The sequence below is a fragment of the Vicugna pacos genome, chromosome 19 (genome assembly GCF_048564905.1).
Source record: "Vicugna pacos chromosome 19, VicPac4, whole genome shotgun sequence".
NCBI classification, from domain to species: domain Eukaryota; kingdom Metazoa; phylum Chordata; class Mammalia; order Artiodactyla; family Camelidae; genus Vicugna; species Vicugna pacos.
The window spans coordinates 3,285,518-3,303,192 of record NC_133005.1 but is presented as its reverse complement, the minus strand read 5'-3'; the positions used below and the strand labels follow the sequence as shown (position 1 = coordinate 3,303,192).

The 17,675-nt window shown below is 50.5% G+C and overlaps 1 protein-coding gene across 7 annotated transcripts in view; it reads left to right on the top strand.

Annotated features, from left to right (window-relative positions):
- RIN2 (Ras and Rab interactor 2) overlaps nucleotides 1-17,675 on the top strand; it is a 199,029-nt gene that overhangs the window by 50,548 nt on the left and 130,806 nt on the right. The gene's annotated exons all lie outside the window — the stretch shown is intronic.

Below are 17,675 nucleotides of genomic sequence, written 5' to 3'. Positions count from 1 at the left end.
TCTGTGGTAAAAGGACGCCAGCTCTGTCTCCCTGCAAAGATGGAGCTCTTGCCCGAGGACTCGGCTCTGGCCTGTGCTGTCCCTCGCCTGGAAGCTCTGGGGACCGCGGAGTGTGGCAGCCTTCCTGCTCGGTCAGAAGGAGCGTCGGCACGCTGCTGAGCAGAGCCTCGCTCGACCCCAGCGTGCGCGCTGCCGGCGCCAAGGTCTCGGGTGGGTCAGTTAGCCTATGGGCCTCACGTTTGTCACTGATGGAAGCGGAGTCGGGCCAGCTCTGCCTGAAGGCCCGGAGTGCTGTGCTGAAAAGGGCTCTGGTCCCCGACGGGGAAACAGCACCACAGCTGATGATCAGTGTCACAGGAGAGGCAGCGCCTGGGAGCCGCCGTTCACGTGCTGCGGGGTTGCTCACCCCCGCCCCCGCCCCGTGCTGATGGCGCCCTGAGATGTGAGCCACGGCAAGTCTGGAAGGCGCACTTGTTACTGACACCACGGGCCGCTGGCTAGCCTGAACGTTGGCCAGAAACCGATACGAGCGTAGAAATGAAGTCAGCCGCAGGGCGAGGGCAGGATCCTAAGGCTGTTCCTCCAAACTGGGTTCACACCCTCTCCAGTGGGAGCCCCAGAGCCAGGGCATTGGTCTCCCTTGGGAGCCAGTGCCCGGCCGGGAAGCTGGAACAGTCCCCGCAGTTCTGGGATTTGTGGGCCGAGGAAAATACATTACTTTCCCAAAAGGTGCCTTTGATGAGTTTAGAACTAGAAAGTGAGTGGTTAGTGGTTACTTCCCAGGGGTGACTGTTCGGGGCTAGAGGCGCTGTGTGCGCCCAGTCCCCTCCGCCAGCATCAGGCAGGCCAGGGGGCTCTGAGAAACCGCTTCCCGGAAGCCCCTTCGGCCTGGGCTACCACCCTCACCGAGTGCTCGGCTGTGGTTGTCTGGCCACTGCCGGCTGCCACAGTGAGGAGGGGGACTTTGTGTCAGTGCGACTCCAGTAATGTTTCCTCTCTGTAGCCTTTTATTTATTTCACATCGTAGTCATTTCACAGGACTTAATTTAGGGAACTAATTGGATGCAGAGTGAGCTGGTCCCAGAACGCTGCTGCAGGTGGTGCTGACCTCTGACCTGGACGAGCCCCTGACTTTGCATCTCAGATTTCAACAGCGTTATCCTTTGGCCATCCCGCCCACGCTAACGCTGTCTCCACCCCCGAGCCCCCTGCTCAAGTTCCGAGTTCATATCCGACTCTCCGGTCTCCTCCACTTCGGTGACCCACAGTCCCTTCAAATTCAGCTGATCTAAAGTCTGGCTGTGTTGTTTCTGCCACTGTATCTGCTGTACCTGGATGCTGTATTTTGATGAACTGTACCACCTTCTACCCAAGTTTCCTACAGATGAAACCTGAGTATTACCTGGGACTCCTTCCCCTCTACCCACACGTATCAGACCCTGACCCCGTAAGTAGATCTCACGTATGTGCCCCCCTTTTAAGTGCCGTCATCTCCACCCCCACCCGGTTGGCCCCGCAGCGTCCCCCTCCCACTCAGGTGTTCAGTGATGTCTCGGCCTCACCCACAGGGTCCAAATCTAAATGTGTCTGCAGGGCCTGCAGGAAGATCTGCCCTGTCCGCCCTCAGGTGCCTTTCTGCAGAATCCCTGGGCTCCAGCAGTAGTGAGCGGGGCTGGGCTTGTGGTTTTTCCAAAGCACTTGTTCACCTCTCACTTTTTTTTCCTAAGAAAGCAAAGCGAGGGTTTATTAAGCGACTGTACGCTCCCCAGGGGAGAGTGGCAGACGCAGGCGGGTGCTGCCCTGAGTCGCACTGTCACGGCTCCCTTCTGAGTGGCATTTCTCTCTGCCGGGAATCCCTTTCATTGCCTACACATCCTTCCAGCCTCAACTCCGAGGTTGCCTTCTTGGTAAAGCAGCCCTGGCCTCTCTCAGAGGAACTTTTTACACGTGGTATCTTCTGTCGTCGTGGTGCTGGTCACAAGTCTCAGCCTGAGCAGAGGTCTCGTGAGCATCTGGGTGCAGAGGGCAGCCCTTTGGTTTGTCTTCTGTATCTCACGCCGACTGCCTGGTGTCCTCTAGAGGAATGGTAGAGCGGGTTGTGGGTTGGGGTGCACCCATCCTCAGGGTGTAGGCTGGGACAAGGAGACCCAGGAAAGTGGAGTCCGGGATGAGAGCAGGCTCATTCCTCTCCCGCACGCTCCTGGGGGGTGTTTTCGGGCTCCCCAGGAGTACGGTCTCCCGAATCTTCAGGCCCGCGGAGTTTGTTCTAGCCTGTGTTTCATCCTTTAAGATGGATCCAAGTGTATTTTATTTCTCATAAGCTTAGAGGTCCGTGCAGACCAGCAGTGGCGCAGGACGTCTCGTTCCCCAGGACAAGGTGGGGGCGTAGGCACTGCCTGGATTTGACCAGTGGCAGCTCTGCTGGGATGGCAGCGCCCTGTTTTTTCCTGTTAGGCTTCCTGTGTTTACCCAGAGCTTAGAGATGAATTTCTAATAATAAATCCAAAGAATGACAAGAATTTTCAGGGGCTGGTCAGTGGAATAAACGGAAGAGCCCCTGTAAGTGTGAGGAGAGCAGGAAGGAAGGAACTTTAAAAGATTCTCACAAATCTTTTTCCAAGAAAAGATTTGAAGCTGATGTTCTGATTTTGTCTTTGAAGTGCTCTTGCTCAGGGCCTTCCCTCCCTGACCCTCTCTAAGTGCCTTTATTCTATGACATGTCTGAATCACGCTGACTTGAGAGTCCTGGGTGTGGCTCTGCGGCTGGTGCTCAGCCTCCCAGGCCCAGCCGGTGCTCACCGATTGACACTAATGAGAGAGAGAGAGAGAGAGAGAGAGAGAGCGAGAGAGAGAGAGCGAGAGAGACACGCATGGTTACAGCTCCTGAACCCTGCAACACCGTGTACATCTGTTTGGATGGGCATAATGTTTTAATTATTTATGGTCCCTACTGCTCATGCTAATACACGCATTATTGTGGTTAAATAATTTTGACATAATTTAACCTGAAAAGTGCTTTGTATGCATTTAATGTAGTATTTCTTCACAATGGACTTTGTAGAAGGAAGTGGCTGTTTGCAAAAATACTTCTTATCCCGGCCTAGGAACTTAGTCAACCACACTTCAAACTTTACAAAATGGTTCTAGTAATTACTAACAATCATTAGAATAGCTGACCCGTATTAAGGACGTACTGTACCTCAGGCATCGTGCTAAGAAGTGCTTTTCCGTAATTTCACTGAATTCCCCTTTTACAGATGAAGAAACTAAGGCCGAAGGAGACCGAGTAGCCACTCAAAGCCTCCCACTTAGTGACCCTGGGGGTGGACTCCTCCCTGTTTTAATAGTCCCAGAGCCATAGCAAGAGAGGTTGCTGACTGCTGGGGCTTCTATCTCAAATCAGAGCTGACTGACAGTGAGCATGTGACAATGTTCATGTGCTGAAATCCGGAGGCGGAGTTAAGTTCCATTTCCTCCCTTAGCAGCTGTTGGATCTTGGAGCAAAGGTGAGCGCGTGGCCCTGAGACCTGCTTTGCTCCCTTCCAGCCCGGGGGCTGCACGAGCCCGGCTCCGGGAGTCACTGTGCGAAAGCGCTTTGAGGGCTGGACCCGAGCAAGCTGCTGCTCCGGAGCCTGGCGACCCTCTCCTGCCTGGAAGAAGCCTGGGGCGGAGAAGGAAGCGTCTGAGACTTTTCCTGCCCCCACTTATCAAAGGGGTTGTATCTCCCTTGGGTCGAACGTGAAATGATTTTGGATGGACCAAAGATAAATCTTTTCTGAGGTTAGGGATTAATTTAATTTCTTTTTTTGGTGAAAGGTGCTGTTTTATTTTTACTCTCTATTAGGAATTTCTGAATGTACACAAAGTATAGAGATTGCTATAATGAACACCAGTGTCAACATCACCCAGCTTGGATATTTATTAACGCCTTGCATATTGCATTTAATCTATCTCTTTATTTGTGTTGTTTTGCTAGAATGTTCGAAAGGAAACTAGAGATATACTTTGACCCATAACTACTTCACTGTGGCTTCAGGATGTATGCCAGTAGACGAGGACTTTTGAAAAACACACACAATTACAGACCCAGCAAAATTAACTGATTAATACCATGCGATTCCCATTTCAAGGTCAATTTTCTCCAACTGTCAAAAATGTCTCTTTATACCTTGTTTAAATCAGACTCCAAACCAAGTTCGCACGTTGCATTTAACCTGATGTGTCTCTTAAGACACTTGGAATCCACAGAACCACATCCCTGCTTATGATTTATTTGTTCTTTTAACTAACCAACACTTAGGGATTTATTTTAAGATTATTTAAAATCGTGGAAGTAGCACACCAAATTGTGATATCACCATGATTATTATTTAGGATAAGTTTAGGTATATTTGGTTTCAAGTGAATGAATTTTAAAAAGTAAATAAAAAAGAGTGCAATATTCCATTGCATATGGCAAAAATTAATGCAGGCAGACGTAGATTTACGAGGTACAGAGTAACACTCCGGTGTCACCAAGGCCCTTGCCTCGCCCCAGCCCTTCCGGGGGCCTGGGGGCATTTTGCATTAGTAACTTTGTATTCTTCCCCATAAAGGTCGCTCCCAAAATAGGATGAGCCTCAGGCAGCCTGAAGCCTGCATCTTCCCTGCCTGACTTGGACTTGGTAACAATTACAGAGCCTCTTAGAACCTCAGGAAGAGAGATTCTTGCAAGTTCTGGCTGTCAGGGACACAGCAGGAGCCAAGAAGAAGAAAAATGGTCTTTAAGAGTTTTTAAAAAACGAACTCAAGACATTTGTTACAAAACCTCAAGTCCCTGGGTCCGTTTAAAGGCCGCACTCTTACACCGCCAGGGCCCCCGGGCTGGGCTGCCTGCCGGGCTCCAACGGGTCTCGGTGGGAGACCTGCTCTCGGTGACACTGGGAGGATGTACCCCCCAGGGCAGGCCACGCCATTGGCTGGCTGGTCCGGGGGTAAAAGGCAGGCCGTGTCTCCAGTGGGACAAGCGTGGTTCCATTCACACTGCAGAGCCGCCCGGGGGTCCGGCCGAGGCTGGCCAGCACTGTGAACGCAGGCGCTCTGGGCTCTGTGTCCCTCCCCGTTCTGTTTCCCTCCCTCCCTCCCTACGATGCTCCCAATGAGCCATGTGCATCTGAAGCCCCAGCTTGGGCTCTGCTTCTGGGGGTCTGATCCAGGACTAAGCCCTTCCCAGCAGCCCCCTAAATGCCTGGACAGCCTGTGCCTGACCTTCCCTGGCAATTGAGGGTGGTCCCTCCTGTTTGTAGGCATTGTTTGATGGGTCTTTCTTAGGCTCAGTCCCACAGGTTGCACCTATTTGTAAGAAGACAGCCCTCCTGCCCCGTCCTACCCACATCCCTGTCTCCTCCGAGAAAGCCTTCCCAGGCCATCAGCTGATCCTCTCGTGGCCAGGAGTCTGCTCTCACTTGGTTTCTGCCCTCACCTCAGTCCAGCGTGGCAGACTGGGCACCCCCATCGGTGCCCACCAAACCCAGCCCTACGCTGTCACTGGGAGCTGAGGACTCACAGAGCAGGACTTGCCCCGGTGCGGAAACTGTTTCCCGGGAGCCCAGCACACATCAGTGACTCAGGCAACTCCATCCTCTTGCGCTGAGACCCGTTCAATCCAGGGTCGCTTTCCCGTGTGCTCCCTGGAGGCTGCACCTCCCCCGCAGTGCCCTTTGTACCTGCTCACGGGCTTCACGTTTAATTCTACCAGATTGCATTTCATGAGCCTGCTGCCTCAGCCGGTTGAGCTGTGTCTTGTGTCCCCGCTGTGTCATCTGGCCCCATTGTCCCAAAGCATGTTGCAGACACCGCTGGAGGTGGCCCGGAAGGTTTCTAGGTGATGCTCAGATGAGCAGTTTTGATAGTTTTATTACACTGTCTATTTTAATTCTTACGAACTAAATTTCTAGTAGAAAGCTATAATTAGCACATCAGATACACAGCTTCTTTTTTCATAAATTTAAGTCTAAAATGGGTTAATTTAAAGCAAATCTGTAAATCCGTGTGGCGCACGGTGCTGGGAATGATGAAAGCAGTTTATGAATGACTGATGTTTAGGAAACACCAGGTGGAAGGTTTACCATTTCTCTCTGCTTTAAACCAGTTTTCAGCTTAACCTTAATGCAATCCTTAGTCTAGTTTAACTTTTTTTTCAGGCTTTATTTTATTAGTTTAGCTTTTTAATAAACATCCTGACCAGAATAGGCGTGGAAAGACACATGGGTCTGCTCTAACCTGATAGCAGTTGATCAGCCAGGGCTGTGTGTGTGGACGTTTAACCACTGTTTTGTCATCCTCTTCCGCACGGTTTTCCACCTTGCTCAAAAAGTGTCATGATTTGTCAGCTCCTTTTTTGAAATCCAGATCCATGGCTAACAGGTTTTTGCTAATTTCCGACCCTAACAGCCCTGCAAAGACAGAGCCCATGTGGCTGAGCTGACATAGCTTGTCTTTGGAAATCCAGGCTGAGCCCTGGGGACGAGTGCTCTTGGCCAGAGACAGACCAGTTTGCCAGTAACCCCAGCCACAGTCGCGTGCCAGCTGGCCCTGGAGCCCGCGCCTTCACAGGGAGGAGTCCACTGCCTTCTCTGGTTTTGAAACCAGGGGTCAGCTTCATCCACCAGCCTTGTCCTGGCTCCTCTTCAGTTCCCTGCGAATGCTTGGAGGGGGCCGCAGATAACCTCACGTGCGTTTCATTTTTAGTCGGAGCCTGGCCCACGAGTCTTTCCTGGTTGGGAGCTAGAGGCAGACGCCCCGACGCCCTCCCGCAGCTGCGCCGGGGCCGGCCTCCCCGCCCAGGGGCGCGCGTCGTCTTCCTGATTTGCTCGCGTCGCGAGTCCTAAACCCTCCAGTGGACAGGGTTGAGGAGGTCTGTTTTTCTTTTATTCAGTCAACTTGTCTTGTTCCAGAAACACCTTTAAAAAGCCCTTTTGTGGTTTTATCTGGCTGTATTTGCAGACACCCTTCCCTGGGTTCTAGGCGTGTAGACATTATTCACTCAGCTCTGGCTCACGATTCGGGGCTCATCTCTGCCCCGGGACCCCTTGTTCGCGTTTGTGTCCCCACTGTGAGCTCACTGCAACGGCGTCTGTGCAGACACAGGCGCTTGCTGGGGCTCGTCTGCTTCTTGGCTCATGACTTATTTGTGTCGTGGTGTCAGAACCCCATTTTCCAGAGCGTCTCGTCTGAACTGAGGAGGACGTTTTCTCAGCTCTCAGCTCAGCTCTTCCTGCAGCCTCTGCTCATGAGCTGGAGGGTCGGTGGTCTCAGCCGAACTAGATTTCTCCCTCCTGGCTGTCGTGAACCTGGGGGTGACAGGATCCCCCTCCGCCCCCGACCCAGCCCCCTGCCCATCACTTCCACTTCTCCCCTCACTTCCTCTTTGTTAATTGGAATGAAGTCAAGAATAGCGCCCCTCCCACCGCTTTCCCAACCTTGTGAGGCTGAATCTGTCAGCGATTTGGGCTAGGGGCGTGCCATCTGCAGTTTTACCACAGCGATGCTAGGAGAACGTGTGTGCACAGCTGGATCCCCACCAGCTCTGTTTTGGAAGTTTCTTCCTGATTTCTGCAGCAGGAATGATCACTCATTTCCTGCGTTTGGCAGTGGCGGTGGTGCCCTGCCACTGCTGCAGAGCTTTTCTCTTTCCATCTCCAGTATTTCCCGGCATGAAATCTGGTGTAGAGACGCATAGATGTATTTGTTCTTGACTTACGGAGACAGCTTACTCACTCTCCAGCACAAACAAACAACAGTCCGTTTCTCGTGAACAGAACACGATGGGGCGTGACTTCCCTGGTCATATTCTGATTGAGTCCCATCCCTTGTGGTCCTGCTGCCTCCTGTGAGCTTTCACTGAGTTGCATTTCCTCCATGGCCCCAGGCCCCTGTTGGCTTTTCCCTGACTCTGTTCTGGGTGGCAGTCGGACTGGCCCAACCAGCGACATTTTCTTCGGCTCCCTTTGGCAACGGCTCCCGGCCGGGGTTGGCGGATGGGAGCACCGAAGGGGATTGTGGGTGGAAATAAGAGAAGAGTTCACCAGATCTGTGCCTCCACAAAATTACAGATTACCCGGGGTCATCACTGCATCTGAGGATGGTGGGCACTTGAATGGAAATGACCCAGCATAGGATGAGAAGAAGCCTCAGGGAGACGTTTGAGAGGAGGGCACAGGCAGATAAATTTACGACACGTGCCGGGGAGCGGCAAGAGTGAAGGGGCAGCAGCGGAGACCGAAGCTGTGGGTGTGCAGTGTGGATTAATCAGGTAGGACTGTGCACCAGGAGGCATCATGGATAAAGCAGAACAAATAAATTGGGTCCCAAATAGGTTGTGGCCCATTTTCCACTGTTGCAGGTGACGGGAGATGTCAGGGTTTTTAGGTGCCTGCAGCTGCATCGCCCTGCCTGGCTTATGCAGGAAGGGACACTGAGGAAGATTTCTGAGAATCCTGGGGTGGGTCTGTCCTGAGCTCCCCAGGTGACTCCTGGAATGACACAGCAGAATCAGCCTGCCAAGGCTCAGGAAGCTGGAAAATCGAGACCCCCTCCCCAGCTGCCGCTCTGAGCCACACCTGCTCTGCACGGTCACGGGCCCCCCTCTTCACTGCGTCCCCCCCGTTCCCAGTGCGGCGGCGCAGGAGCCCTTCTGCTCGGCAGAACATAAGCCCCACGGCTGAGTCCCAGCAGCACGAGGCCAGGAAATGAGGGTTTGGCTGTTTTACGTTTTCATTCTCTGTCAGAAAGGGGGGAATTCTCCTGCAAGACGTTATCATTGTGGGCATTGTGGTCAGGGGCCTGGGGCAGACACATACGACAGGTGTCCACTTCAGGAAGGCACTTCCTTTTCTAAAGGAAGGGGTGGAGCGTGATGTCAGTCCATTCAAGCGGCTGTACCAGAATGCTGGGCCGGTGGGCAGCTTATAGACCACAGGAGTTCACCGCTCACAGTTCTGGGGCGGGAAGGGCGAGAGCAGGGGCCGGCGTGGTCGGGCGTGGGTCCTCCTGGCGGCAGGCTGCTCTTGTGTCCTCACGTGGTGGGAGGGACACGGGAGCTCTCTAAGGCCTCTTGTAGAAAGGCGCTGACCCCGTTCACGAGGGCTCGGCGCTCAGGACCTTATCCCATCCCAGCGGCCCCACCTCCTAACTCCATCACCTTGGGCGTGAGGTTTTTTGAATTTTGGGAGGGACACAGATGCTCAGATATTGGAGATGAAGTTTTCCTTTTAACATATCATTTCAGTTGGGGCCCTTTGGTTTTTCAGGTAGGGCCAATCCTGATGGTTGCGTGTAAAGGTCTGTAACTGCCGGCCTCTTTAGCCGGCCTCTTGTTTTATTTTAACGTTATCTCAGTCCCAGTTAGCAGTTCATTAACTTTTACAGCAGGTCTCAAATCGTTTTTTGCTTACATGGCACGACCCTGAAATCCCTTCCTGGGCCCTCTCCTGCGGCGTTCTTGCGCAGTGCTTCAGAGCCCTCCTGGGCTGCGTGAGGAAGGCCTGCAACGGGACAGTCAGCCTTGAACCCGGGCCCTTTGCACAGTCGCTTCCTGCCGGCTGTAACATACCAGCCGGCGTCCATTACCGCCTCCTGCAGGCTGCTCACTCCCCGGGGCGCTAAGTGTGCTTCGGCTGGAACGGCCTGCTGCTGTGGAAGGCAAACTAGGAGCCTTTTATGACTTTGTTTCAGAGATGAGGGTTAAGCCCGTCCAGTGCTGAAGATCGTGTCAGTATAATTACCCTGATATTCTGAATTCATTGTTTATTCAGCAAACATTTATTGAACATGTACTATGAACTTGTATAGACAGGAGATGCTCCAGGGAGGATAAAAAAATATAAGAACTTCATTCTGCAAGTGTTACGGTAGATAGAACACAATAATACTTCATGTCATATCACCCCGACATAGATTTTTTTAAAATGTGTTCGTTGGCTGTGCTGTGCAGAGAACGTTCCCAGCAATGTCAATATAATAGAGCCGTCGACACAAGTCACTGTGTGCCTGGCCTCGTTCCAAGGGCCTCGCCTGTTTTGATACACTTCACACTGGTGTGGCCATGAGAACTGTGCCTTGCAGGTTTCCAACTAAAGGCGACGTGATTGACCGAAGGCCCAGCCATTGTGTTCTGTAATCTGTCACCAGATTTCCCAGCCGGTGACTGACCCTTGCAGGGAGACTAAGTCATGTCCATTCCTGAGAGACGGGGACACCCGTGACAGCCATCGCTGACTCCATGCCTCCCTGAGGACTGTCCCAGCCTTCCTCAGGCTGCACAGTGTTCTAGGACGTTGCCTTCCTCCTGCACAGAGGCAAGGCCTGCCTCCCGGCCTGATGACTGTGCCCCCCCTCCCCGTCTCCCAGCACAGGCTTTCCCCTAATGCAGTCTTTGCACAGGTGGTCCTGTCTGGGTCCCTGCATCTCAGAGAACCAGGACTAACACACGTCTGTCCTACGAGCAATGCTCTTATCTTCATTTCACGAATGAGGAAGCTGGGGCACAGGGAAGCGACTTGCAAAAGGTCACACAGTGGAGCTGGAGTTCTGACTTGTGTCCCTGCGTCCCCAAGAAGAAGATGCTCTCAAGCAGGTCTCGAGTGTTAAAAGCTGGAAAGGCGCGTGGAGAGGTTGTAATGAACACTGATGGTGACAGAGCATACACGCGTGGCATGTTACCCGCCCCATCCAGTTTAATCCACACAACAGCTTTGTGGGTAGGTACTGTTACCTCCACCCACATCACACCCCTGCTAAAGGCAGAGCTGGATCCTTCCCTGTGACACTGCCTGGGGACTTAGGATTTGCTGCTGACACTGCCGCGGGGAGATCCGGTTTTAAGACCTGCTCCTTTAAGACCAAAGGCCAGGAGGGGAGCAGTGCCGAGGGACCCGCCGCTTTCCTGGCGTGGTTGTTCTGGGGCGGGTGGAGCTTGAGGAAAGATGCAGGCGTAGTGTATCAGGGTTGAGGGCCAGGCTGGGCTTTCATGGCGGTCCTGCTTAACCGGGGCGAGAACCTGGGGCCTGGGAGACATGGAGAAAGACTCGGACAGCAAAGGCAGGACCAGGGACCAGCCAGGGACCTCCTGATCATAGGTGCCCGTCATGGTTAGCCTGCATCGTACAGCGGCTGTCCTCCAGTCTGGGGCCAGCGCGCCAGCTGTGTGCTGCAGTTTCTGTGTTCTGATGTGCTGACTTCTGGGGGCTTGCTGGCCCTAGACTTAGTAACATCCTTGGATAGTAAACCAATAATCCAGTGAGAACACTGTTCAAACGCAAGCTGCCCAGTCCAGAGCCCACCTCACCGTGACCTCCTTTGTGGGCCCCTCCCACTGTGGACCACTGTCCTGCCCCGATCACCCCAGGGCCAGCTGTGAGACCACCAGGAGACAGCCCTGTGTCCCAGAGCCCACTGAAATTACTCAAACCAGCCCAGCCTCAGCCTGCTTACCCTTCCTCACCAGTATCTTACCCGTGGAAACCACAGTCAAGGCTCTGGCTACAGTTGCCCCTCTCCCCCTGCCTCCCCATGTGGTCCCTGTGGTGAGGAACTCCAGGGTTGGTCCTTACGCATCACTGCTCTGTGCTTGGGCACCATGCTGGGAGCCCTGGGTCTCCCGTCTGGCTGTCCAGGGTGACAGACAAGTCTCCTCCTCCTGAGCAGCCAGGGGGAGGCCTAGGCTCCTCGCCAAGCATGTTCAGGACAGACTGTGGGTTGAAATGTGGCCACTTCGTAGTCCTGTGATGTCATCTCATGACGCCGTCATCCTGTGCAGTCTGTCCTGAGGTCTGCTGGGCAGAGTGGGTTAAAGAATAAACTGTTTCCCACAGGAAACTGTGTGCAATGTCTTGTAATAAACTATAAAGGAAAAGAACCTGAAAAAATATATATGTATAACGGAATCACTTTGCTGTGCACCGGAAACTAACACAACGTTGTAAATCAACTCTACTTCAATGTCAAAGAAAGGAGTGAATGCATTCCCAGCAGCACGGATGGACCTGGAGGGCGCTATGCTCAGCGAAGTAAGTCAGAGAAAGACAAGTGTTGTGTGATCTCATATGTGGAATCTAAAACAAAGCAAAACCCCAGCTCACAGACAGCAAACAGGTTGGTGGTTGCCAGGGGCTGGAGGAGGGGTGTGGGGAGTGGGTGAAGGAGTCAGGAGGCAGAGGCTTCCAGTTAATGAAATAAGTCCTGGGAAGTACCGTGCAGCATGGCAGCTACAGTTAATGATACTGTATTGCACGTGTGAAAATTGCCAGGAGGATGGATCTTGAAAGTGCTCATCACAAGAAAATAGTCTGTAACTCTGTGTGGTGATGGTTGTCAAGCAGACGCACTGACCATTTTGCAGTGTGCACAAGTCCTGAATCCTTATGTTGTGCAGCTGAAACTGTTGTCCTGTATCAATTATACCTTAGTAAAAAAGGTCACAGTGAATTCAACCATAAGCACCCCCCCCAAAAAAAGTGAATTCATTTAATGCCCCCTCATGATAGCACTGAGCATAATAGATCTTCTCCCCTCCCTCCCCATTTCATCCGGGTAAATTCTCATTTCAGTTAAATAAAACTAGAGTGGCTCCCTAAGTGATTCTTTCCTCATAGCATCAGACCAAAACTAACAGGATTTATCCTCAACACTCAAATCAACAATTAAAAAATTACAGTACGAAGAGAGTTGTGTATTACCAGCTTGTTCTTCGGAAAAACTGAGCTACTTTAGTTTAATGTCATTCCTCACAGTCGTCTCCATATTTTAATTGGAATTACATTAAATCACTGTTGAAGAATACTCTTATCTGTAGTGTTTCTAGACTGCCAGCAGGGAGACCGTGGTATCTCTCTCCATTATTTAAATCTCTCTTCGTTTTTCCCATAGATGGTTCTTATGTTTATTGAATTCCACAATTCTTTCCTGTTTAATTTTTGTAGCTATTATGATGGGGGAAGACAGTGAGTTTCTGTTCTGTTACTAAGGTTAAATAATGCAATTGCTATTTCACTTATAGGTAACATCCTGTAATTTCCCTGAACCTATTTCCAAAAAGAAATTTTTTGTTGGTTTTTGTGCAACTTTAAGGTTTATACATCATATTGTTATAAAAACAATGACAATAGCAAGGTATTAGAGTCTTATAACTGTGCAAGTGATAGATGCTCCTCTTAGAGGAATTGGAGGCTGTCAGCGGCATCAGCGTGGCCATCCTGCAATTTTTATCACTTCTTACTGCATGTCGTACGCAGGTACTTCCTTTAAAGCTTTATTTGTTCCCATTTTACGAATGTGGAGACTGAGGCTCAGAGAGGTGACATAGATCTCTCACACATACACAGACACACGCACACGCACACGTATACACGTAAAATACAATCCTGGGTTTTTAACCCAGCACTGGCTGAGTTGAACACCTTTACATTTAATAGCAACAAAAAGGAAATACTTGAGAATGAATTTAACTTAATAAACATGGAGAACTGTTCAAAGAAAATTAAAATACCTCTGGGGAAAATAAAGGCTCTGAGAAGTCAACAGGATTGAGCCTTGTCTCTTTCCTAATTTTGGCAGATTTCGTAAGTGAGAAACAGCCTTTTGTTGTCAGTTTCATTTGCATTTTTATTCCTGGGAAATTTCAGCATTTCACATTAAACCACATTATCTTTTCTGTCCTTGGTTTTCTTTCTTTCTTTTTTTTTTTCCTGTTCATAACTTCTGCTAATTTCACCAGTGGGAAATTTGAGTTCTTTACTGACTTGTTTGAATTCATTATATATGCGTATTATCTTTTGTCAGATTTTTAGCAAATGTTAAACCATTCTTTTACTTTGCCTTTTAATTGTGTTTATGATATGTGTTAATGTACAGATATTTCAATTATTTTTAAATATAATTAAGTTCATCAGTCTTTTCCTTTTTGAGTCTTTTTAAAAAATTGAAGTATAGTTGATTTACAGTGTGGTGTTAGTTTTAGGTGTACAGCAAAGTGATTCAGCTATACCCATATATGTATACGTAAAACCTATAATGGAAAAGAACCTGAAAAAGAATGGATATATATGTTGTTATAAGATATTAAATTATGGATTATACATTATAGGTTATCACAAGGTAAGTTTCCATGATAGGTCATTACAAGGTACTGAATACAGTTCCCTGTGCTGTGCAGTAGGACCTGTTGTTCATCTGTTTTGTATATAGTAATGTTTATATGTTTATCCCAGATTCTTAACTAGGAGTTTGATATATATATTTTTTTGGATCGGAGTGTGTGCTGAGAATGATCTCCCCTATCTAGAGATGAGATGGGTGTTTGCCTATATTTTCATCTAGTTTTATTTAATTCTATAATATATCTGAAATGTATTTTTATTGGGGGGGTGCAAAAAAAAGCACTTTATTTAGGAGGCTAACACAATCACTTCATAAAAATCAGGTCTTTTTTTTTTTTTCTATTTTACTCAAAAAATCTTCAGAGATTTTAGCTTGAAAATAAAATCACAACTTCTCTCATTTGGGAGGCTGTTTTGTTCTTCCTTGAACATGAAGCTGCTTTTGTTAGTTACCTTCTAAGTAATTTTTAAGCAGATTCTGCATCGTCAGTCTGAGGCTGGTCTTAACACTGCACGGGGTAAGACGTGAGATGACGTGGCGTTTGCTCTGTGTCCTGAGGAACAGAGGTCTGCTCTGGAGGAAAACACTAGATGCTATGGTTGATTAACTAGGTTACTCAACCAACTTTAATAAGACTGTCACTTTCTTTTACTTTTTAAAAATTGAGATATGATTCATATACCATAAAATTCACTCTTTCAAAGCATACGATTCCGTAGTCTTCAGTATATACACAAAGTTTTGCAACCACTGCCTAATCCCAGAACACGTCCAACACCCTAAAGAGAAACCCCATAACCATTCACAGTCACTCCCCGGTCCGCCTTCCTCCCAGCCACTGGCAACCGTTAATTTCCTATCTTTCTCCATGGATTTGGCTACTCTGGACATTTTGTATAAATGGAAGCATATAATATGGGACCTTTCATGTCTGTCTTCTTTTCCTTAGCATAACATTTTCAAGGTTCATTGGTGTAGCATGTGTCAGTACTTCATTCTTTTTTGTAGCTAAGTAATATTTCAGTGCATGGATGCACCACATTATATGTATCCATCCATCAGCGGACGGACATTTCAGTTTCTTCCACTTTGGGGCTGCTATGAACAATGCTGGCATGTAGATTCACCTGTAAGGTTTTGTGTGGATATGCACGCAGGGTCTTCATTTCTCTGGGGTGTGCCGGGGTGTGGAATCGATGGATCACAGGGTAACTCTTTAACTTTTTGAGGGACTGCTGAGCTGTTTAGTAGCTGCACCAGTTTACAACCCCACCAGCAACGTGAGGGCTCCAACTCCTTCACATCCTGACCAACAACTGTTACTATCCGTCTTTTCGATGATAGCCACCCCAGTGTGTGTGACGTGATGTCTCACTGTGTACTGACTTACGTTTCCCTAATGGCTAATGACACTGGACATCTTTTCATGTGCTTATCGGCCATTCGCATGTCTTTGGAGAAATGCCTATTCAGGTCCTTTCCCCACTTTTTCATTGAGTCATTTCTCTCTTTATCGCTGTAAGAACTGTACAAGTTCTTTTTTTGTGCAAATTCTGGGTACCAGTCCCTTATTGGATATAGAATTTGTATTGTAGCTTCGTAGTAAGTTTTGAAACTAGGACATTTCGAATTCAAAGTTGAGTCTCCAACTTTGTTCTCTCCAAGATCGCGTTGGCCATTCTGCATCTGTTCCACTGTAGGATCAGCTGGTCGGTTTCTGCAAAAAGGGCTTTGAAAGGGATCATGTTGAATATGTAGATGAGTTGTGCTGGCTGTTCCATTCACATCTCTTTCTTGTCATAATGGGAAATCACAGTTGCAAATGTGGTGCCATCTAAACCAATGGCCTGGGTGAGTCCGTTGAGGATGTGTGGCACTGTTTGTGGCCCGGGGGACTGGATGACCTGGCAGGTTTCAGCACCCACCTGCCAGCGCCTGTTTCTCTAACGTGGGATGTGGCTCCGGGTGCAGGGCTGGTGCCGGGGGTGCCCCCCCACCCCATCCCCTGGCTCCCTGCAGACCTCACCCGGGCCTCCTCTGCTTCCTGTAACTCCTGCCAGTGGCCCGACAGCACACACTGCTCAGCTCGGCAGGCCTCTGCAACCATTTTTAACCTGTACCTGGGTGGGCCGACCTGCAGGGCTCTAGCAGGAAGTGTGGGGTGAAAGTTTTCTCAGTAGACGGGCCCCGACCTGTGCTGCCTCCTTGATGTGCCCCATGTTTGTCCTCACCGCCTGGTCTGCCTTGGCCTCTGGCTCGCCACCACGCGGTCTCCAGGGGAGCTGTGGGCCAGTGCCGCCCCCGTGCCTGTGAAGGAAGTGAAGCAGAGGCGGGGTGGAGGGGGTCCCTTGTGTGGCAGCAAAGACGGCTTGCTCTGTCCGCTTCCTGGAGCTCATCCGTCTCAGCCTCCCAGCCGCTCTCTGAAGTGGGACCGACTGCCTGCCCTTTACAGATGAGGAAATGGAAACTCAGGGAGGTTCCGCCACCGCCCACCCCAAGTCACAAAACCAGCTCCACGACCTAGCCAGGCCTGTCTGCTGGCCCCAGTGCATTTCCTCTGCCCACGGCCGCCCAGCGACTCAGAGTCGGCTGTGTCCTGAGGCTTGCAGGTCTCTGGTCTCCTTCCAGCCTGCCCTGGCGGCGCCAGTTCCACCCCCAGCCCCGGCTGACCTGCTGGGCTGTCTTCTCTCACCTCCGGACCCCATCCTCCTGCCCCTCCCCGCTTCCAGGGTGATGCAGTCGGCAGGTGTTCCCCTGTCCGGTCATCCTCTGGATTAACCACGTGTTATTACAGAGAGCACGTACCTTTCCTTCACTGAGGAGACGAAAACCCTAAAAGCCAGTTTGTCAGTACCAGCCAGTTCAACCTCTGATTCCATACACAGAGGGACGGAAACTCAGAGAGAACCTGCCTGGCCCAGGGTCACACCAGTGGAACGGGCCAAGTCCAGCCGCCCTGCCTTGGAGGAGGGTGCCTGCTGTCGCACTTGCTGGGGCGGGAGCTCGGGGTGTGTTGTCTGCCTGCTCCTCACGAGGCGCCTGAGTTCCCCTTAGCGACATGGAGCAGGCATTGTCTAGGGAGATGCAAACTGAAATGAAGAAACACTCCTGTTTTGTTTTGTTTTTGACACACAAACCCACGTCATCATTCTCTTTCCACAGGGAGCCCCTCCCCACAGTTTGCAGGAATGTTTCACAGTTGTTGACACGGCCCTTTCACGGCTAAGCCTCCGTGCCCCCGAGTCCACCCCACAAGCACTTCTGATAATTAAGGAGGTGTCTGCACACATCCAGCCACACCTGAACTGGTGGGGGAGCATCTCCATCCAGGATGGGATGCAGGTGACGAGGCCTCAGATCTGTGCGCGTGGCACAGGGTCCTGTCCTGGGGCGCCGTGTGGTGTCTGGACTCGAGCGAGCAAGCTGATGCCTTTTCTTTCTAGGAACTCACAGGGGAAAAGCCTAAAAATCTGGTGAAGGTGCTTTGTTGGCAGCGGAGTCAGATGCTGGCACGTTCCCATCACCTCCCGGCCATGTGG